This window comes from Bos indicus x Bos taurus, chromosome 7 (genome assembly GCF_003369695.1).
Source record: "Bos indicus x Bos taurus breed Angus x Brahman F1 hybrid chromosome 7, Bos_hybrid_MaternalHap_v2.0, whole genome shotgun sequence".
In the NCBI taxonomy this organism is placed as follows: Eukaryota; Metazoa; Chordata; class Mammalia; order Artiodactyla; family Bovidae; genus Bos; species Bos indicus x Bos taurus.
Window position 1 is genome coordinate 45,794,814 of NC_040082.1, and position 6,000 is coordinate 45,800,813.

General features: G+C 39.7%; 1 protein-coding gene across 8 annotated transcripts in view; it reads right to left on the reverse strand.

Moving 5' to 3' along the window:
- GRIA1 (glutamate ionotropic receptor AMPA type subunit 1) overlaps nucleotides 1–6,000 on the reverse strand; it is a 349,668-nt gene that overhangs the window by 139,407 nt on the left and 204,261 nt on the right. The window lies entirely within an intron of this gene.

The window sequence follows — 6,000 nt, forward strand, 5'->3', positions numbered from 1 at the left end:
GTTTAGCCTGGTCATCCTATTCTTAGGATCACATCACTTGGTTTTTGTCAGGTTCCTGAGAGCCAAACTCCACTGACCAGTAGTGACTGCCTTCCTCCTCTGCAGCTCAGTCACGTAACATCTTGGAGCCTCAGTTCTCTCTTCTGTAAAATGGGGGTGATAGAGTCTACCTTGCTTATTTCATACGGGTACTGTGGGATGTGATGTATGCCAAAATGTCACATCAGCTATAGCATAGTGTAAAAATGAGAGGAATTGCTGTTATTATTATTGTTATGAATGCCCTGAAAGGTGAAAGTGAAGTCGCTCAGTTGTGTCCAACTCTTTGCGACCTTATGGACTGTAGCCTACCAGGCTCCTCTGTCCATGGAATTTTCCAGGCAAGAGTACTGGAGTGGGTTGCCATTTCCTGCTCCAGGGGATTTTCCTGACCCAGGGATCACACCTGGGTCTCCCACACTGCTGGCAGACACTTTACCATCTGAGCCACCTGGGAAGCTCATGAATGCCCTGCTGCTGCTGCTGCTGCTGCTAAGTTACTTCAGTAATGTCCGACTTTGTGCTACCACAGAAACGGCAGCCCACCAGGCTCCCTGGTCTCTGGGATTCTCCAGGCAAGAACACTGGAGTGGGTTGCCATTGCCTTCTCCAGTGCATGAAAGTGAAAAGTGAAAGTGAAGTCACTTAGTCGTGTCCGACTCTTAGCGACTCCATGGACTGCAGCCTACCAGGCTCCTCTGTCCATGGGATTTGCCAGGCAAGAGTACTGGAGGGGGTTATGAATGCCCTAGGCAGCACCAAATGCTGCACATTGAAAGACAACCAATACCTTCAGTATTTCAGTGCTTCTCAAACTGGGATCTGGTGGACCCTTTATAAATTCTCAGGGGTGTGCTAGTTCTCTGCAAAAACATTTTTTTTTTTTTACAACTTCTGTTTATCTTTATTTCATTTGTATGTCTATTTCACATTATATTTACTAATCAAAGTATTACACATATATAATTTCAAACAGATAACCAAAATATATTGAGTTTGCTTAAAATATTTTTACTGATGGAAGAAATGACCAGAATCCTTTCAGTCCTGTTTCACTACATTATTGTATCATAATCAGTCTCTCATATGTGTAAATGGAGTTTATTTAACTTTTATTATTATTTTTTTGTTTTTTTTCTTTAAAGTTTTTTTTTTATTGTGTTAAAAGTCACATAATATAAAACATACTATTTTAACCATATTTAACTGTGCAGTTTAGTGGCACTAAGTACATTCACATTGCTGTGCAACTGTCCATCATCCATCTCCCGAATCTTTTACCTTCCTAAACTGAAACTGTCCCCATTAAACACCAGCTCCCCATTCCTCCTCCCCATCCTATTCCCTCATCTCTGACATCTACCAATGTACTTTCTGATTCTACAAATTTGTCTGTTCTAGGTACCTCATATAAGCAGAATCAAACAATATTTGAAAAAATCTGTACCTACTGTATATTGGATTGCACTTTTTCTCTTTTTTATTTTTTAAAATTTTATTTAATTGGAGGTTAATTACTTTACAATATTGTATTGGTTTTGCCATACATCAACATGCATCTGCCATGGGTGTACACGTGCTCCCCATCCTGAACCCCCCTCCCACCTCCCTCCCCATACCATCCCTCTGGGTCATCCCAGTGCACCAGCCCCGAGCATCCTGTATCATGCATTGAACCTGGACTGGTGATTCGTTTCACATATGATATTATACATGTTTCAATGCCATTCTCCCAAATCAACCCACCCTCTCCCTCTCCCACAGAGTCCAAAAGACTGTTCTATACATCTGTGTCTCTTTTGCTGACTTCTCTGCAAGAATTTTTAAATGTTGTGCTTATTTATTTCAGTGAAACTCAAATCATCAATATTAATTATCTGATCATTTGTCTCATGTTGTGAGTACTCTTGTTTGCAGTCCCAGTGGACTGAAAAATTTAATCATTAGCTCAGTGTTTCCCCAACTGTCTGTGCAGACGCATTCTAAGGGTCCACATATCTTTCTTTTGAGAAACACTAGCTTGTTCTAAGATTTGCTGCTGATGCATTATAGAGATAAGAACTAGCTATAACTGGAGAGCCCCGGCTGGTAACTGTCTGCTTTGATCACAGTCTCAGAGTAGTGAGTGAAAGCTGAGTCAGGGCTGGGTTTGGAGGAGGACTGACAGCCAGACAGGAGAGCTTGGTCCTCCAGGGGATTCCAGGACCCAGGAGCTTCTTTAAGTAGTAACAGTACAGTTCACCAATTTCTGTGGCAACCCACTCCAGTATTCTTGCCTGGGAAATCCCATGGACAAAGGAGCCTGGCGGGCTACAGTCCATAGTGTTGCAAAGAGTTGGACATGACTGAGCGACTGAGCATGCACTCAAGTTCACTTTATGGCCATCCCAATACTATGGAAATATAAATATACATCTATCCTATCATATATAAAATAAGAATGCATGTATCAGCATATATATGCATGGGCATATACATGCACATAAGGAGATCCAATCAGTCCATTCTAAAGGAGATCAGCCCTGGGATTTCTTTGGAAGGAATGATGCTAAAGCTGAAACTCCAGTACTTTGGCCACCTCATGTGAAGAGTTGACTCATTGGAAAAGACTCTGATGCTGGGAGGGATTGGGGGCAAGAGGAGGAGGGGACGACAGAGGATGAGATGGCTGGATGGCATCACTGACTCGATTGACGTGAATCTGGGTGAACTCCGGGAGTTGGTGATGGACAGGGAGGCCTGGCGTGCTGTGATTCATGGGGTCGCAAAGAGTCGGACACGACTGAGCAACTGATCTGATCTGATCTGATACATACAGATACAACATGTGAGTGTGTTCAGATGGGCACATTGACTATATGAAGCAAGGATTCCCCACTATGTAGAGCAATTTAACTTTTTCTAGGCATGGTGGCATTCAGCAACATACTGGCCTTCCCCAGTGACTCTATGAGCATATAGAATAGGAACTATTATTCTCAGTGAGGGAACTGAGTGCTGGCGAATTGCCCAAAATCACAAAGAAGCTAGCCGAGGATGGTGTCTGGACAAAAAGCAGGGTTTTTATTTCTTTGTTTTTTTAATGACTCCCTGTTATAAAGCTCTCCTCCCTGACCCAGGGTTCTCCTTCCGTCTTCTCTTCCAGTAGCCCTCCAAACCCAGAAAAGCATCCCTCCAAAGTGACCTGTTACAGGGACGCTGTTGGCTTCTTTGAAGCTCACACAGTCTGACAGGGACGGAAACAACCTTGAAATAAAAAGTAGCTCCCTCCTTTGTTAAACCTTTCAAAAGCTCCCTTAGTTTCTAACTCTATAATTACACCCTAATCACAAGCATGCTGAAGGAGGGGGTCAGTTCCATGCAGCAGTGGGCTAATTATGTGGCAGAATTTCTAAAAATTATCATCTTATAAATTGCATGATTCCTCTGAAGGGGGAAGAAAAACACACACCACATACTCCACTATGTTTCAAACTGAATTAATTAGTAATCTGAAGCCCAATTATCAACTAATCTATTGGAACATGCAAGTCTTTTGTATTTGGATGGTATATGCAATTTGCATCCTATTAGCTGGCAGTTGTAAGAATTTGAGAGCTCATTAGGTCAGGGGAGAGAAAAAAGAATGCAGATCAGAAGGCTGCAGAACCCAAAGGGCTGACTTGGTGATGCTGTGACTAAGGGGTCACTTGGCAACAGATGGAGGCTGGCAATGTAATTACCTGAGGTCTTTGGGTGGCTTTGAGGTCACTGATGTGTAATTTCTATCTTATCCTGGAGAGATGATTATGCATGCCCCCACCCTTGTTCTGTGTATTCTCAAGCAGCAGGGTGCCCACATGATCTATGCTGAGAGATGTCCTGGTATAGTAGAAAAGGCATAGACCTGCTAACCCTGGTGCCAGGCCTGGCTCTATCACTGACTGGTGTGAGCCTGGCCAAGTCATTCCCTGTTGCTGGTTTGACCATAAGCAAAGTTTCCCTGTAAGCAAATGAAACTTAGAGCTGACTTCCACAGTCCCTTCTAGGACTAAGGATCTGAGTGAGATTCAAGGGATGTCAAGAGTTTTTTTTCCATCACAAAGTCAACAATTTAATCCTTGCAAATGGCTTTTGAGGATGCAACTCTTGGTTCCCCCAAAAGTGTCTGGACAGTTATCATCCATTTAAAAGGCAAGTATCTCTGAGAAAAGTAACATATTTATTTATTAATAACCAGACCTTAATTAACTTATCTTAATAAGTCCTTATTTCTAGTCCTGACCATGAAATACCAAGACAGCCAAGGCTAGGAAGTTTCCAAGGGGAAAGACAAGATGGTTCAGGTAGGAATATGTCTGAGGCTGGAGATCAGTCAGAAAGAGAGACAGAGCTTAAGAATCAGGCAAGATATTTTGGTCCCACTTTTCAGTCCTACTGCTTTGACCTTTACTACACCTAGATCCTGTGCCTTTGTTCTGTTAGTGATCCTTATTCTAAAGATAAGTAGGAAAATATCAACCTCTTATTCAATTAATATTGAATAACGTAGCTAAAACTGGGTGATATAATTTGTTATGGGCAAAAAGCTAAAAAATCACATCTTAAAGGAAACACAGAAAATCATAAAGAAGGCGAGGATAATAAGCAAACTTTGTAGAAAAAGGTATCATTAAGGAAATCTGACATGCTCAAACTACCACATGGCAAAATTTGTTATTTATTAAAAATTTGCTGGGAGATGCAACCACTTTACAAAGTAGTTTTGACATTCCTCAAAATATCAAACATAGAGTTACCATGTATCCCAGCGATTTCACTCCTAGGTTTGTGCTCAAGAGAAAAACTTGTATACAAATGTTTGTAGAAGCAGAATTCATAATAGTCAAAAAATGAAAACAACTCAAGTGTCCATCAACTGGTGTGTGGATACACAAAATGGGATGCATCCGTGTAATGGTATGTTACTTGGCAATAAAAAGGAATGAAGAACTGATACGTGGTACCAACATGGATGAATTTTGAAAACATTATGTTAAGTGAAAGAAGCCAGTCAGAAAGGACCAGATATTCTGTGATTCCAATATCTAGAATAGGCAAGTCTATAGAGATAGAAAGTAGATTACTGGAGGAATTTGGGGGAAAATGGGGAGCAACTGCTAATGTGTATGGGGTTTCTTTTGGGGGATGATGGAGATGTTTAAAAATGAGATTGTGGTGATGTTTCATAATTCTGTGAATATACATAAGAGAATTGACTTGTGTGCTTTAAATGGATGAGCTTTACATCATGTGAATTACATCTTAATAACGCTCTTTAAAAATAAGACAAATGCACAGGTATACCTGTGGTGGATTCATTTCGATATTTGGCAAAACTAATACAATATTGTAAAGTTTAAAAATAAAATAAAATTAAAAAAAATAAACTAAAAAAATAAATAAAAAAATAAAAATAAGACAAATGCAAAGTAAAATTAAATTTGACTTTGGGGGAAAAAAAAAACAAAACACTGAAAGTCTCAAACCTCATAATTTAGAAAGATAGATGAGAAAACATGACCCAGGACTTGCCAAAATAGACTTGCCAAAATGATGGCCACAATGAAAACTCATAATGATACATGTCACTAGGAATAATTTAATGTGTACCAAAAATTATCTTATGAGTCAAGTCTTCCTACCCTGAAAAATAACTGCACCCAATAAAAATAACTGTAGTACATAAAAATGAAAGTAAAAATTTTCTTTAAAAGACAGCTTATCTATGCCACATAAAAAAGAGAATAAAAACTAAATTGTCATAATATTGTTCATGCTATAAAACTGTTTCTGGTTAAAGACTTGTCAGTGCTAGTGTTCTTATCATTTAAACATTTGTATTTATAAACAGTAAACTATCATTGATGTCAAAACAGAGAATCAAAACCAGTGAGGTTAAAGCATCTTGTGTCCATTAAAAGATGTGGTTTTGTTGTTATT